This window comes from Euprymna scolopes, chromosome 18 (genome assembly GCF_053919585.1).
Source record: "Euprymna scolopes isolate OS-2025 chromosome 18, ASM5391958v1, whole genome shotgun sequence".
Classification (NCBI taxonomy): domain Eukaryota; kingdom Metazoa; phylum Mollusca; class Cephalopoda; order Sepiida; family Sepiolidae; genus Euprymna; species Euprymna scolopes.
In genome coordinates, this window is record NC_136499.1 from 71014909 (window position 1) to 71032408 (window position 17500).

At 32.1% G+C, this 17500-nt stretch overlaps 1 protein-coding gene across 9 annotated transcripts in view; it reads left to right on the plus strand.

The window, feature by feature from the left end:
- LOC145297652 (N-acetylated-alpha-linked acidic dipeptidase 2-like) overlaps positions 1-17500 on the plus strand; it is a 1311662-nt gene that overhangs the window by 715501 nt on the left and 578661 nt on the right. The gene's annotated exons all lie outside the window — the stretch shown is intronic.

Here is a 17500-nt window from a genome sequence, read left to right on the forward strand (position 1 = left end):
AAATTTACCTCTCGAATTATTAAAATATTAAATAAAATAAATATACTTTTTTAACCGTTAGTGCGAACCTGCTTTGTTGATAAAACTGAACTTCCGGTTCGATTCATTTCACAGCCACGAATTGACGAAAAAGTAGATTTCATTTTCTGTTTACTCGATAAGTAAAAAAAAACAAAAAAAACATAATTCATTTGTTTATCTTCTAAATTTTTTAATTTACACCTTTTTTCTTTATTATATAAGGCCAAAAAAAAAAGTTTGTCGCTTGCTTTTTGAGTTTCTTTTTTGTTTTTCGATATAAGATTGGTTGGTAAAAGTACAGTTTTTTTTTTTTTTTTTGGTGCTAATGCAAAGAGTGGTCCGTGCTATTTTTTAAATCCTATTTCCAGGTTTAATTAAAGTTTTATTATGTTTTTTTTATTCAATTGTAAGGTTAAAATACACCCTCCCCTCCCCATGTTAAGAATGGCTTTTTGAATATTAACGGTATTATTACAACATGGATCACTCTCTGCATGAGTACTGTACTTTCACCTTACAATTTAATAAACAAAACATGGTACTTATGCAGAGAAAGTACCATAATAATATAATAATAGAATAATAACGTTATTTAGAAAGCCATTCTTAATATGGGGAGGACGTTTTGTTACTATTCTATACTTTCACCTAACAATTTAATAAACAAAAGATGGTACTTATGCAGAAAAGGTACCGTGCTGAAATAACGCTATTAAGAAAGCCATTCTTAACATGGGAAAGGGAGAGTGTTCTGTAACTATTTTATATTTTCACCTAACAATTTAATAAACAAAAGATAGTACTTATGCAGAGAAGGTACCGTGCTGAAATAATACCGTTATTTAGAAAGCTATTCTTAACATGGGGAGGGAGTTTTGCATCTATTCTATACTTTCACCTAACAATTTAATAAACAAAAATAGATAGTACGTATGCATAGAAAATACCGTGCTGAAATAATGTCATTTAGGAAGACATTCTTAACATAGGGATGGTATTTTGTAACTATTCTGTCCTTTCACCTAACAATTTAAAAACAAAACATGGTACTTATGCAGAGAAGCTACCCCGCTGAAATAATGACATTATTTAGAAAGCCATTCTTAACATGGGGATAGGGGTGTTTTGTAACTATTCTTGATTTTCACCTAACAATTTGATAAACAAAAGTTAAACTTTAGCAGACAAGGAACAGTACTGAATCATTAACATTATTTAGAAAGCCATTCTTAACATGGAGAGAGAGGATGTTTTCTAACTATTATGTACTTTCGGTGCTGATGCAGAGATTGATCTGCGCTATTTTTTAAATCGCATTTTCACGTTTAATTAAAGTTTTATGATATGTTTTTTATTTAATTGTAAGGTTAAAGTACAGAATAGGTACAAAACCCCCTCCCCATGTTAAGAATGGCTTTTTAAATAATAGCGTTATTATTTCAGCAAGGATCACTCTCTGCATGAATACCGATTAACGTTTTGTTCTTTGCTTTTTTTACCGTATGTTTTTTTTTTCAAGAAAACCTTTTTTAACAAAGATTGAAAGTGCACGTTTTTTCTTTCTTTTTTTTTACAGAAGTTGTTTTTATATAAGAAAATATGAATGCTTATAAAGAAATTGGATACTTGTGCACTTATTGATCCGTGCTGAAATAATAACGTTATTATTTTAAAAGCCATTCTTAACATTGGGAGAAGAGGGTGTTTTGTACCTATTCTGTACTTTAACCTTACAATTGAATGAAAAAAACGGTAAATTTTTAGATTAGGTCCGCCTCCACAATTCTATTTTAAATGACGACTTTTGTAGGTTTTCGACTATGCTGAATAAGGAAATCGCATTGAAATTTTGCAGAAATAAGTAGTTATCGAGATATTAAAAATTTGTATAATGCATTGTAATCTCTGGCAGCCGTCTTTTTTACACGCTTGCGCGCGTCATAAACAAGTCCATGCACGTAACAAAGATGGCCGCTAAAGAATACAATGCATAAAACAGCTATCTATATCTCGATAACTACTTATTTCTGCAAAATTTCAATGCGATTTCTGTATTCAGCATAGTCGGAAACCTTTAAAAGTCGTCATTTAAAAGAAAATTGTGGAGGTGGACCTAATCTAAAAAAAATACCAAAAAAACATAAAACTTTAATTAAGCTTGGAAATACGATTTAAAAAAAATAGCACGGATCAGTAAGTGCATTAGTACCCATTAATCAACTCACGTGACCTTATTAACAAATATTATCAAAGGCAAGATATGTTACTTTATTACCGAAATGGATATTTTTTTTTTGTTTTTTTAATGCAAAATTTTTATTCGGCTCAAAAAACACAGCGTTTACTGTTATATTTGCAAATTACAAATGGCAGCAGACTGTTAACACATTAGGTTTAGGAAAATGAGTTAAAACTAAAAAAAACTATACAAAATACTGTTAAAAACCACTGAATACATGTCTGCCTATGTCACAGTAACATATATTGAGTGAGTTCCTGACAGTATTTTGTATAGTTTTTTTTAGTTTTAACTCATTTTCCCAAAGTTAATGCGTTCAACAGTCTGCCGCCATTTGTATTTTTTTAAATATACAGATAAACACTACATTTTTTCAAACCGATTAAACATTTTACACTAAATAAAAACACTAAAATCTTATCCAGTTAGGTAGAAAAGTAACTTATCTTGCCTTTGATAACATTTATTTGTTATATTTATTTTTCAACAACTTTTTCGTTTCTGTGTTTAGTAATACAAACCCGTTTTATTTACTGTAACGTTTAGTCAGCTCGAAGAACAGTGTTTATCAGTGTATTTGAAAAATACAAACGGTGATGGACACTGTTGATGATGTTAAGTTTGAGAAAATGATTTAAAATTAAAAAACTATACAAAATACTATCAGAGACCCACCGAATATGTCAGCCTATGTCACAATAACATATAATCAGTAGGTGTCTGACATTGTTTTGCATAGTTTTTAACTGATTTTCCCAAACTTAACGTATTCAACAGAGTCCGCGACCATTCGTCTTTTTCAAATACATAGATAAACACTGCGTTTTTCAGCCGATTAAACATTTTACATTAAATAGAAACACTAAAAAATTATCCAGTTAGATAGAAACGTAATTTACCTTACCTTTGCTTTCATTTATTCGTTTTTGAACAACTTTTTCGAATCTGTGTATAGTAACGCCTCCCTTACCCAAATATTAATTAAAAACTCACATTTTTTAATACAATAAAAAAGAAAACTATTTAGCGTTTCAATGGTTTAGCAACTTTCGGCTTAATCCACTGAATGTTGGTCGAGCCCAAGCCATGATTGATGGTAACTCCCGAAGATCCGGATCCAATTCTGCAAGAGTATTATATTTTTTTTTTTATTTTCGCCTTTTTTTTTTTTACTTTTTGGAGTGGATTGCTGTACTAAGGATATAAGAAACATGCATTTCCTCTTTTTATTACAATTTTCCATTGCACGAAATTAAGCCACAGCAACGCGTTGCAGGGTACAGCTATATATATATATATATATATATATATATATATATATATATATATATATATATATATATTTTACCTTATTTCCCTTGAAAAGAAATATATATATATATATATATATATATATATATATACTTACATATATATATATGCTTACATATATACTTATATATATATATACTTATATATATATACTTACATAATATATACTTACATATATATATATACTTACATATATAATATATATAAATAATATATATATAATATATATATGTAATATACAGTGATGATCATATTTATTGGCACGGTAAAATAAAAGTTAAATTTTGTCTAATAAATTCTAAAAAAGGGATTAAATTAAAGAAAATAACAAAGTATATTATGTATTTTTAACTGGCCTTTCCGATGCAGCAATCGGATTTTAGAAAAAGTAAATAACAAAGGAACAACAAACATAATTGCAAAAAAACCCTTCTTCAAAATTATTGGCACGATTTATTTAATAATCAATTGTATAGCCTTTGGCCTTGATTACCTTCCTCAGTCGCTTTTCATAGTTTACAACCAAGTTGTTGCACTCTTCAGTAGTAATTTTAGCCCACTCTTCCTGACAATAATCCTCCAATTGAATAAGATTCTTAGGCTTCCTTTGCATTACCCTCAATTTTAATGTTCTCCATAAATTTTCAATTGGATTAAGGTCTGGGCTTTGTGATGGCCACTCCAAAACATTAATATGATTGTCCTCTAGCCATTTCTTAGTCAGTTTAGCCGAATGCTTTGGGTCATTATCTTGCATGAATCACCAACGACGACCAAGTGAGAGCTCTTTAGCAGAGTCTTTCAGGTTTTCATCCAATATTTTAACATAATCTTCCTTTTTTATGCTACCTGTGACCTTAACAAGTCGCCCTGGTCCAGAGGCAGCAAAGGATCCCCAAAACATCAAACTGCCTCCACCGTGCTTCACTGTGGGTATGGTGTTCTTAGGCAGGAAAGCTTCGCCAGATTTTCTGTAAATATAGGACACTTTATTATGGCCAAATAACTCTATTTTCGTTTCGTCAGTCCATAGAACACGTTTCCAGAATGCAACATCTTTATCAATATGACGTTTTGCAAAGGCTAGCCTTGCTTTCAGGTGCATAGGCTTCAATAAGGGAGTCTTTCTCGGACGACATGCTTTTAAACCAGCTCTCTTCAAAACTCTACCAACTGTATGTCGAGATACATTCACTCCAGAGGTGCTCTGTTCATCAACAATCTCCCCAACAGAGATCCTTAGGTTTTGTTTTACTTGTCGAACAATTTTCCGTTCATCTCTTGGGGAAAGAATCCTTTTTCTCCCTCTACCCTCTAAACTCATAACGTGGCCTTGCGATTTGAACTTGTTTATTATGGCTCTAACAGTGGATTTGGGAAGGTTTAGCTTCTTTGAAATCTTATCATAGCCCTCCCCATTGGTATGGCATGCTACAACAAGCTTCCTGACGTCTTCGCTGTGTTCCTTAGTTTTAACCATGGCGATTGAAAATTATAATTTAGTCACTTATAATAGTTTAAATAAATCGCTATCTAAAAATTATCTGAAAAAAATTATTCACTGAATTAGCGTTAAACAAGCATAATATGGCTATAAAAAAGTTCAGAAAGCACGTAAACCGGAAATTGATTGATATTATACTGATACTAAAAGAAAAACAAAGCCGTGCCAATAATTTTGAACAAGGGTTTTTTGCAATTATGTTTGTTGTTCCTTTGTTATTTATTTTTTCTAAAATCCGATTGCTGCATCGGAAAGGCCAGTTAAAAATACATAATATACTTTGTTATTTTCTTTAATTTAATCCCTTTTTTAGAATTTATTAGACAAAATTTAACTTTTATTTTACCGTGCCAATAAATATGATCATCACTGTATATAGTAAGTTATAAAATGTATATGGCGATTAAGCTACACTGAATATTCTGCGTTTCATCCACTCTAGGATTCTTCAGGCTTATGCGCATAAGCCTGAAGAATCCTAGAGTGGATGAAATGCGGAATATTCAGTGTAGCTTAATCGCCATATATATTTTATAACTTACTAACTAGCTCTACCTATGTATTGAGCACTTTTGAAGTAAATACTTAAAGTTTACGCATAAATCTATACTTTCGTATATTAATTTTATGTGAGTAAATTAAGTAGTTATAATATATATATAGATTATATACATTATATATATAATATATAGATAATATACATTATATATATAATATATATATTATATATATATTATATTTATATAGTGTATATAATATATATATAATATATAATATATATATAATATATATATATTATATATATAATATATATATAATATATATGATATATATATATATTGTATATATATAATATATATAATATATATAAAATATATATATAATATAATATATATTATATTATACATATATAATATAATCTATATATAATATTATATAATATATATATAACTCCTGTCGTAATTTCATGCATGCTCTCCCTTGTACACACATAATCTGCACCATTTACTTTCATCCAATTTTCTTGTCGATAAATCTGATTTCCAACAATCATATATTATTGTCATACTTTTTCCTCCATTGATTTTAAATATTAACTGTCCCCCAAAATATGCAGGCTATACACACACACAAATACATCTATATATATATGTATTTACACACACACACACAAATACATATATATATATATATATGTATTTACACACACACGCATACGTGTGTGTACATAAAATTCTATTGCATTTGCAAATCCAAGACTCCAATTTTGGTACATCATGTTTTTTCTTTTTACTTTCGTCGTTTTTTTCTTATAGAACTAGATTATCTCATTTTGTATTGGAATCACTCATTTGGTAAACTCATTCTAACTGGAATCACTTTCTGGGTTTCAGAAAATCTATTTTTGGTCATATTTTTATTTTTTATACTTCCAGCAAAAAGAAGATATGAATCTTCCTCATAAATTTCCATGCTCCAAAAATAAACATTTCTTTAATAGATTTTTCAAAGATATAATGTATATTTTCAATCGAATAACTTCCTATATATATATATATATATATATATAATGCATAAATACAAAGCGAAATTCATTTATCACACCTATATTACCATTAAGTCGACTCGCTGTAATCTAAATTAATGCTGCACCATAGTCTTATGAAATAATTGTATATATTGTGTGAGCAAAATCTTAAACACAGCTATTTGTACGCCTTATTTACCCTATTATTTTTATACAGTTGAATTTTAAATTAATGCAGGTGGTATTCATTTGTAATTTAAATGTACGATTCTTTATGTGTGTGTGTGTGTGTGTGTGTGTGTGTGTGTGTGTGTGTGTGTGTGTGTGTGTGTGTGTAATAGCTTTCTCTGTATTAACAGTATAATACATTAGTGTTTTAGTAAAATAGTATAGAGTACAAAACCTTTTTGAAAATATGTTAATTAATTTTCAAGGGAGGTAATTTAAATGAAAAATTATATATCTTAGCTAGTTAGAAAGATTTACCAACAAGGTACAGGTCTAGTAACAAATGTTCATAGAAAGAAGGATGAGAATGATTGATTTCTCTCTCTCTCTCTCTCTCTCTCTCTCTCTCTCTCTCTCTCTCTCTCTCTCTCTCTCTCTCTCTCTGGTTTCCATTAACGACGCAAATTGTGTTTTGTTTTCATTTGAAATTAGTATTTATATATTCATTTATTTTAATTCACCCGAATCGCCGCTCAGACAAAGGGTGCTACTGTGAATTAGGGGCCGCCAGATATATACAGGGGCATCCTAAGTCAAGGGTTGTGCAGTGAGATGTTTCTTCACATTACATTTAAATTTCATGGAAGTTAGGGAAACGAGGAGCAGAGAGGTAATTCCAAAGGTTAATAGTTTGAGCAAAGAAGCTATTGGAGTAGAAAGCCTTTCAACATCTAGGGACCCCGACAGTGAATAGATTAGTTTGGCTGATTGTTAAGCTGGACAGGTTAGGGTTACGTTAAGGTAGCATAAAATGCCTTAAAGACAATATAGTCAAAGCAGTCGTTAGTGAAATCTATTTCTTTCCTTTCTTGGAAATTTTTTTTTTTTTTTACTGTGGATGGGGGGAACATAGTCTATATGATAGAAGTAAAAGTACAACGCAAATTTAATTTTCATGGGCAAAGACGGAAAGTCTATCTTAATAATAACTGCTGATCCATCTATCTATCTATCTATCTATCTATCTATCTATCTATAAAAGTGAACGTGTCTGTGTTTGTCTGCCTATGTGACTGTGTACATTTTCCTTCGCAATAACTGTCAATTTTTAGTCTACAGACTCGAAATTTGATATACAGTGTACTGGGATTTGAGAAAATCAATGTGATCGGTTTCCGGACAGAAATTTGGCTGTTAAGGGGTCAAACTCCTCCGATAATTTTGGGTCTAAATACTTGAAATTTTAGATATAGGTTCCTTGGACATGGATCTAACTTAATAAATTGATTAGAGCTCTAAACCGTAAATGTTAAGGGGTCATAATAGGGGTCAAAGTTTAAAAAATTTACCGTTTTTTTTTTGGGGGGGGGGGTCTCAGCATACACCTCACACCCGGGTAACGTCGGGCACCCATGCTAGTATATCTATAAAAGTGAACATGTCTGTGTATCTGTGTGTCTGTTTGTGTGTGTACATTTCCCTATGCAATAACTCTCTCAATTTTATGTCTACAGACTCGAAATTTGATATACAGGGTACTGAGATTTGGGAAAATCTTTGTGATCGGTTTTCGGCCAGAAATTTGGCTGTTAAGGGGTCAAAATTCAACGATTTGACCTTTGAGAACTCTACCAAAATACTCCACCAATTTTAGGTCTATGCACTGGAAATTTTAGATAAGGTTCCTTGGACATGGATATAACTTAATAACTTAATTTGAGCTCCAAAAAATAAATGTTAAGGGATCATAACAGGGGTCTAGCTAAAAAAAATTGACCTCTGCTGTCTCTCCCAAATTACTCAGACAATTTCTGGTCTAAACATTTGAAATTTTAAATAAAGAGTATTCAGAGATAGGGCAAGCTTTTTAATCGGTTTGTGTCGAAAATTTTTAGTTACCAATATATAAATGTATGTATGTATGTATATTTGCATGTCTGCCTAAAACTTTCGACAGAGGCGACGGATTTTACCAAGATCAGTATCGTTTTGAAGTTCGACCTTTCCTACGACAAATATCGAAAAATTGGCTGAAAACATTAATATTTTCACCTTCAACTGGGTACTTTTCAACAGGGCGGCGGGCGCTTTTTTCTCTGATATTTTTGAAAGTCATTCTCTCCTTTCGATTGTCTAGCCTTAATTTAAACCTATGTCACTTCCGGTTTGGCAGTGGCTGTAACAGCAAAGACGTCAGGTTTTTTTCCCCATTCTTTTCCTCCTTTGCAGTATGGGTTCGAGCCTGCTTTCCTACTACCACTTTTTTTTTTTTTTTTTTTTTTCAACATACACATCCAAACAACGCCGGGCTGAAATGCTAGTATATCTATAAAAGTTAAATTCTCTGTCTGTGTGTGTACATTTCCCTACCAAACTACTCTATCAATTTTCAGTCTACAGACTCGAGATTTAACATAACGGGTATTGAGATTTGTGAAAATCTTTTTAATTGGTTTTCGGCCAAAAATTTGGCTGTCAAAGAGTCAAACTTCAACGATTTGACCTTTGAAAACTCTACCAAACTCCAATTTTGGGTCTAAACACTTGAAATTTTCGATGTAGATTACTTGGGACTGGATCAAACTTTTTCATTCGATTTGAGCCCAAAATAATAAATGTTAGGGGGTCAAAATTGGGATCAAAGGTAAAAAAAAAAAATTGACCTATGTGGTCTCTACCAAATTACTCAGTCAATTTTCAATCTAAACATTTTAAATTTTACATAAAGTGTATTCAGACATAGGGCAAGCTTTCTAATCGGTTTTTGGTCGAAAATTTTGCTGCCAAGGTGTCAGAGTTAAAAAAAATGAAACCTTTGTGGTCTCTAGCAAACTATTCAGCCAATTTTGTGTCTAAACATTTGAAATTTTGCATAAAGTGTATTCAGATACAGGGCAAGCTTTTTGGTCAGATTTTGGGCGAAAATTTGGCTGCCAAGAGGTCAAAGTTGAAAGAGTTGAGCATTGCAGACTCTACCAAACTCCTCCGACAATTTTGGGTCTAAACACTTGAAATTTTAGATGTAGGTTACCTGAACATGAATCAAACTTTTTAATATATATATATATATATATATATATATATATATATATATATATATATATATATATATATATATGCACATAAAGTTATGAACAGTACATAGGGCCTGAGCAAAGCCGGGCTGGACTGCTAGTAAAAATAGAAAGGCAAAAAATGAATAAAATATGCACATTTCTGTTTTATAAGTAAAGAAGTATTGTGAAGGACTGGCAATAATCAGGACAGGCGCTGTGATATACTTAACATAAGTGTATTAATAAAAGTATGTTACAAAGTGTATACGTCCGATTCTATGGCCAGAACTGCCATCAATAACTGTCTAGATGCTTAGTTGTAACTGTACTTATTGTGTCTGGATGAGTCAATTTATTCCCCCAATAGGTAAATCAGCTTATACCATAACAGAAGAAAAGGCTCAATCTTAATAATATCTGATGATAAAAATAAGAGAATTTCTTTCCATTTTAATATAGAAACAAAACCATTTTCTTATTTTCAAAACAGAACGAAGTGAGAGAGAGGGTGTTTCATCTGCTCTTTCTTATCGATTAGTTTTGTCTTATTTATTTATATTATCAATAGGGAGAGAGAAAAGAATTTTGTTTTTATTATCGATTAGTTTCGTTTAAATGATTTCAAGTAATAAATAAGAAGTAAATTGCATTTTGATTAATTAAAGAAATTAATTATCTGTAATTTATAATTAAATGAACAAGTAAGCCATCTCTCTCTCTCTCTCTCTCTCTTTCTCTCTCTCTCTCTCTCTTAGCTATCTATGCATTTCTCTGGCCTCACTAACTGCTAATAATAGAAAAGAAAAGACAAGAACGTGTGCAAATTTAAAGTTCATAAGCAAAGAAAAGGGAGGTAAATCTCGATAATCACTGATGATTAAATGAATGAAAACAATTTCTTCCCCTTTTAAAGACACAATAATATTCCGTTATAGTAATTATTAAAATGAAACGAAGGGAGAGAGAAAGAAAGGGAGAGAAAATCGTGTCTTCTTTCATATCGATTAGTTTTTTTTTTGGGGGGGGAGTTATCAATTAGTTTTATATTTTTATCTATTTCTTTTACGTCTTCTTATCAATAGAGAGCGAGATAGAAAGAGGGGGAGGAATTTTAATTTAATTTGATTTTACTTATCTATTAGCTTCTTTTCAATGCTTTCAAGTAATGAATAAGAATAAAATTGCGAAACGAAAGCGAGCAAGTCTTGTAATTTAAGAATAAAAGCAAAACAAAAAAAAAATGCTAGTAAAAGAAACACTCCCGGACAAAACCGGGTAAGTATAGCTAATAACAAATCTGCATAAAATGTTTGTAACACATTACTAAATTCTAATCCTTTGAGTAGACCGGCAGAATTTAATGTCTGATTGATACGCTGAAGAATTCTCAAGAGTCAAGAGGACTTTAGTCTCGAATGACAGGCGGCTTCTCCTTCTTTCAAATGTCTCTGTTGACCCACGTGATCATATTCATGGCGGACACAATCAGTTCTTATACTTCTGCTACGATGACAAACAGAATTGGAAATTACACATGATAATTCTTTGGCCAGCGCACATATCTTAAAGGGAAAATCAGTAATAAGGAATAACTCAAACAAATGTGTTTGTTTTCAATATATACTAGCAAGGTTATCTGGCTTTGCCTGCATAGATTTGGTTTGGTTGTTTTGTTCTACAGCATATCAACTCTTTTTTTTTGTGTGGAGGGTTATTTAATTTTGGAAGAGAATTTTATGCTACAAGTTCTTTATATTTTAAAATATTTATTCATTGTGTTTGGTTTAGTTGTTTCGTAGGGACAAATTGTTGTTTTTGACTTTGCAGAACATGATTGAGTTTTGAAAACAGAAAAGCAATAGCATCAATGTTTATGTTAGGAAGCTGGTATCTTCAATCAGCCTCTGGTAGTACCAGAGCCTGGGTATAGTAAAGATGTGAAGTAAAAGTCCATATAAATATATCTGGCTAAAATATTTAGAGTAAAACATTCTCTTCGTGTTTACGTTGACAATCTTGTTCGCATAAGATCACCAAAGTTAATCAACCTAGAGCCTGGTCAGTAGCAATTGTTATATTCTGATTAAATTTCGTGTTGTGGCTTACAAGGAGGGAGGGGGCGGTTATTTCACCGTTCCTATATAATCTCTTATCTATTTATGAGAGAAGTGTCTGTTTCTTTTATCAACTTATCAAGCCGTATTTATCAGAGTCGTGACCGTCTAGTTAAATGTCTCTTAGTGTATGAATGTGTGAATTACATCTAACATGAATATATACAATAATACATGACGTCATACCTGGTTCTGCTCTGCTACCTTCGCTGTGGAAGACTATTCATCGATCATCTTGGGAGTTGATTCTGCCAATCGAAGACAAACGCATGCCAAACGAACACACGACGATGATTGTTGTTTTATATATTTTTTATTCCACTCCACAGGTATTACCTAGGCAGACTGGAGTGGATCGGGGATTTTCGCATGCGGACAAATTGTCGTCCCCTTTGGAGGAGAGCTTGATCCTCACATCTTGTCTCTTTCGTGTCTAATAATCAACTCAACTAAAATTAACTAAATTTATCACAACCGGAACCCCTGATACGTTAGATCCGGTCCTCCATCTACCTAGCTTCGGTGCAACCGATTTGTCATTCAGTTTGACATATGTCACAACATTGACCCTTTAACACTTCTGCACCTGCAGTGCTTGTTGAATTATCGTTTCCCACGATTCAACTTTGTCATTCTGTCAGCTAGAGAAAAATAGATATTAAACAGATAGATAGATAGATAGATAGATAGATAGGTAGATAGATAGATTCTGATTAATTATTTTCTAACCGGCGTTGCTCCGTAATCACATAACAATATGTGGGAGTATGGCGATACATCCATGCAAAAACTAACACCGTTAAAATCATTTCGCCTGGGCAAAATATTGTACTACGCTAATCCATGCGCATTTACAACATCGATTTCACAATCTAGTGGAGGATGAACTCTTCTCTGCAGGTTTTTTCCCACATTGTTACTTCGCGTTCTTTCTTGTAAGACATTCACAGCAAGAACTCGTTTTATTACCAGAAGTGTAAATAACTTTTCTTTCCTCTTCAATGTTCCTTACACCAAATGCATGAATCAAGTTTCTTTCCAAGAATTTCGCATTTGGGGAACACGTTGCCATAGGCTACGTATACAACTAGAGAACGCTTGTGAATTTCATATTCCCTATAAACTTCCTCATTCGGAGTAATAAAGTTCAACCCATCCAGGACTGAAAAGAAAACAAAAGCAAATAATGGACAAGCAGGAAAAAAAAAAGACAGTTTCATTCATTGTTGATCCATAGCTTAACCACTATTAGCTGAACATTTGTAGCGTTTTTTTTTTGTTTTTTTTTTTTTCCTCTTTGTTTTTGGTTGGTGACATCCTACTACAGAAAATATGCTACACTTTGACCCTAGCCTAAATAAACCCAAGAAAGTGTATTTTCGTTGGAGTTCCACATATGATATAACAGCGACATCAGATGAAATTTTCAAAATTACTTTTTGTATTGCATCTTCAGCAATTAACCGATCCCAGTTTATAATGAAATGAAATTATCTTAATCTTCTTTTAGGTGTATTTGTTGTTCTCGCTCTCTTTCTCTTTCACATTCCACTTTGTGTTATACACGTTTCTTCCATTTTAAAATTATTTTTTTAAATATCCCTGAATTAATTTTGTTTGCAAGAATATGGAACACACACTTTCAATTTGACATTTTAAAGAAAGAATGGAAAAAAAAGCAATTTTCCACTTTCCCTTTTTTTTTTTTTTTTCATTTGCTAACTCTCCTTCTTTCGCTTTTTCTACTCCTTTTCGCTCACCATCTTTTACTCCTTCACCTTACTCTTCTACCCCTCCTCCTGTTGTTTACCTCCTCTTCCTTCTACTTTTTTTTTTACTTTTACTTTTATTAATTTGCTGACTTCATTTCCTTTGTCTCCCTTTTCTTCGCCTTCTCTTATGCCCCCTCTCCGTTTCCACTTACTCTTTTTCCTTTCCCCTCCACCTCATTTTCTTCTTCTCTTCCTTCCTTTTTTAAATTTTTATTTTCATTCATTTGCTAACTTCCCCTCCACCATCTCCTCTTACTTTTCCCTTTCTTCCTATTATTTCCCCGCCTCTTCATTTACTCTTCTGATCATTCTCCCGGCTCTTTCTTTCAGTTTTTTTTTAAATTTTATTTCAATTCTTTTACTGATTCCTCCTCCTCCTCCTCCTCCTCCTCCTCCTCCTCCTCCTCCTCTCCCTTCTCCTCCTCCTCCTCTCCCCCCTCTTTCTTTTTCTGATTTATTTTATTTGTTAAATTTCACGAAAATGACAAACCCCCGTTCGCGGGCTGCCAACGACATTACACCGAAATAATTGATTCATGTCCACACTGAATCCATTAATTGAAAACGTCCACTAATTTCTATCATTCTTCTGCTAGTCAATTAGGGAAGACAGTAAATGACCATTTTTATTCCCGGAAAGGCAGCCTGAAAAATTAAATATCCGAGAAAAACAGAAATGGACTCACGATCAAACTTATTTACTTGTCTCTAGTTTATCCGAAAAAAAAATCCATCAATTTCAATTACAAAATGGATTATTTCAGATTGGATCATATTTTCTTTACATCTTCCAGAATTTTTGAGATGAGGATTGATCGTTTGGATTATTTTGATTACTAATCTCATCTTAGTCGTCGTATTCACAACGTCTTTTCTTGTGTGTGTGTGTGTGTGGAGAGGGGGGGTATCACCTGTCTAAGAAAAATTAGAAATATCTCATATTACTTTCTTAGGGGTTCTCAGAGGTCATTAATTCTTTTTTTTTTACTTTAGTTCATTCCAAATATAAGGAGTTACTATGATAGAAGCAAGATTTATAAGAGGTAATCTGGGTGTGGAGCTGGTTAGGAAGATGTTTGGTTTCATTACATTTAAATATTTGCTTGTTTATATGGTCGCAGAAACAAGCTGGACAAAAACTACGACTTGAGGTTTATTTTTTTGAACTTGAGAATCTTGTAGTTGGAATTTAGAATCAGGGATCAATAGCCTACTAGTTAGAACTGATCGTTAATCAATACTTTTAAGTAACAGATTTCTGGGGGTTCCAGGTTCAGTTCTTACTACAGACAATAATAACTAAGAATAACATAATAATTAATGCTTCTATAGAATCATGGCTGACAAAATAAGAACAATCTATCTCTGTAGATTAAGTAAAGAGTTGAGTTTGAAATTCCAGCCAAGTTCCAGAGTTTGACATAAAGATTTCCAAATGGAACTAGAAGGTTCCCAAGTTAAAGTGATACACATGAAATGTTGTGAAAATAGTAGTCCAAAGAATCCAAATAATACAAATATGCTTTAGGTGTTTCTTATTGTTATGCTCATCGTGGTGCTTCTGTATTTTTACAAATTTTTGGCTCTTATATTCTTCAACCTTTTTAGACATGGTCAACCATATTTTTATTCAACATAAAGAGCAAGCGGAGATAGGACGATTTAGGCAACTCCAAGTATCAAAAAAAAAAAAAAAAAAACTGAACGTGAAAGAAAAAAAAACGATAAAATTCTCCTTTGTAAAGATAGTTGAGTTGCAACCAATTGACCTATTGTCAAACAAATTGACCCATTGTCAAACAAATTGTCATTATAATACAAATATTGTCAAACAAATTGTCATTAAAGTAATAAAAATTGATAATTTTCAATGGATCACGGTTACTTGTAATTGAGTTTGTCTACTTCACACCTCTTTAACCAAGCATTGAATACAAAAGTCAAGGAATATACAGATAATTCTCAGACGAATAACACTTCAGAAGATAAGATCCAGGATCACAATAAAATAAGAAATTCAGATACATAAGAAGGGAGATGAGAAACCACTACTTCATTATGATCTGCAAAGTATTCAATACTTGCAACGTTAATAACCTCATGAGCTTGAAGGAGTGCAATTCACTCACTTTTATAATTTTCCTAACGTAGCCTCATTCTAATGATGTTCCACAGCATTTGAGCTGGTGTACTAAGGCGTCAGACTAAAATATTGAAACAATAGACAAAAACGTTATGTTCCTTGCACTAAAAAAATGCAAGTTATCTACCCTTGGAGTATTGGTCGGCCATGACAGTTTCGGAGATTAACAGAAGTGCTTGTAAACATATCATAGCACATCCAGCGGCTTCTAAATAATTATTTAATCTGTAAAGATTTTTAATAAATCTTTTAAGTTTCATACTTCGTCCCTTGATCGTTTTTAGTCTTAAACCAATAACAGCAGTTATTACCAAACATGACAGTACCTTATAGGCTTCTTCAAGTGCTTTTTATCCTAGCTGGTAATCTTCTTGGAATTTCAAACTAATTAGCATATGCAACAAAAACATGAAACATGGAATTAGAGTAATCAACCCTAGTGGATTAAATAAAGGGTTCATTTTGAAAATTATGACAAAAATTTCCTAAAGACGGTCAGAGAGTACAATTATGAAATGTCATAAGAGGCGAAGGGAGATGGAGAGAGAAGAAGTGGATAAAAGAACAGGGAATAAAAGCAGATAAAAATATGAATGAAGATTCTCAAGGAGGAAATACTAGAGTTTTTTAAGCAGAGCAAAACTTATAGATTCTTCAATTAGAATGAGTGTTTTATGGCAAACTGATGGTTCAATATGGTTAAATCTTTGCATTAAATGCTAATTTCTATTAATTTTTTACTGTGCCACAAACGGATACAATATTATTTGGTTTGATGCACCTTAAAACAAAGGGTGATACAAAATTTCACCCAGATTCGCTTAGTAGTTTCTGAGAAAAAGTGGAATAGACAAAAAGTCAGACAGAGTAAGACAAATATAATATAGATATTTCCTTATCATTATTGATAGTCATTGATTATCTGCTCTTGATTTAGAAATCTTTAATTTGGAAAAGTTTACCTAGATGAAAGATAATTTCGATTTTAAAGACCTCGTGTAAACGTTTCCTTTGGTAACTTTTTAATCATTTTAACAGAGTTTAACTTGATTTCTGAGGAGTTTATTCAAGGAGTCTTTTTGATATGTATCCGAGTTTATTTTTTTTTCTGGGCATTTGATTTGTTATTTATTTTTAGTTTTGGCTTGTATCATCTCTATACCGCTATTGGCATTTCTCATACTTATTTTTTTTCATTAATTTTTACCTGGCTCTTAGGATAGTGGTGCGTTCATTTGGATTTTATTTACGTCTGCTTTAAATTATTCTCAACATATATCAGGAGATATCTTAACTGTAGTCTCTGAACGTATATACCATTCACTGAACAAAACAGGGGAGAGTAGAGCGGTAGCCCTTGATATATCTAAGGCTTTTGACAGGGTATGGCACGATGGTCTTCTAAGGAAAATTAGATCATATGGTATCACTGGAAGAATACATAATGTAATTAAATCCTTCTTAAGTAAGAGAAAAATCAAAGTTGTCCTTGATGGTCGTACATCTAAACAATATGATATAAATGTGGGAGTATCCCAGGGGTCTATCCTTGGATCTTTATTATTCCTGATGTTCATAAATGACCTCCCTGATAAAATTGTTTCGGAGATAAGTATATTTGCCGATGACACCACAGTCTATAAC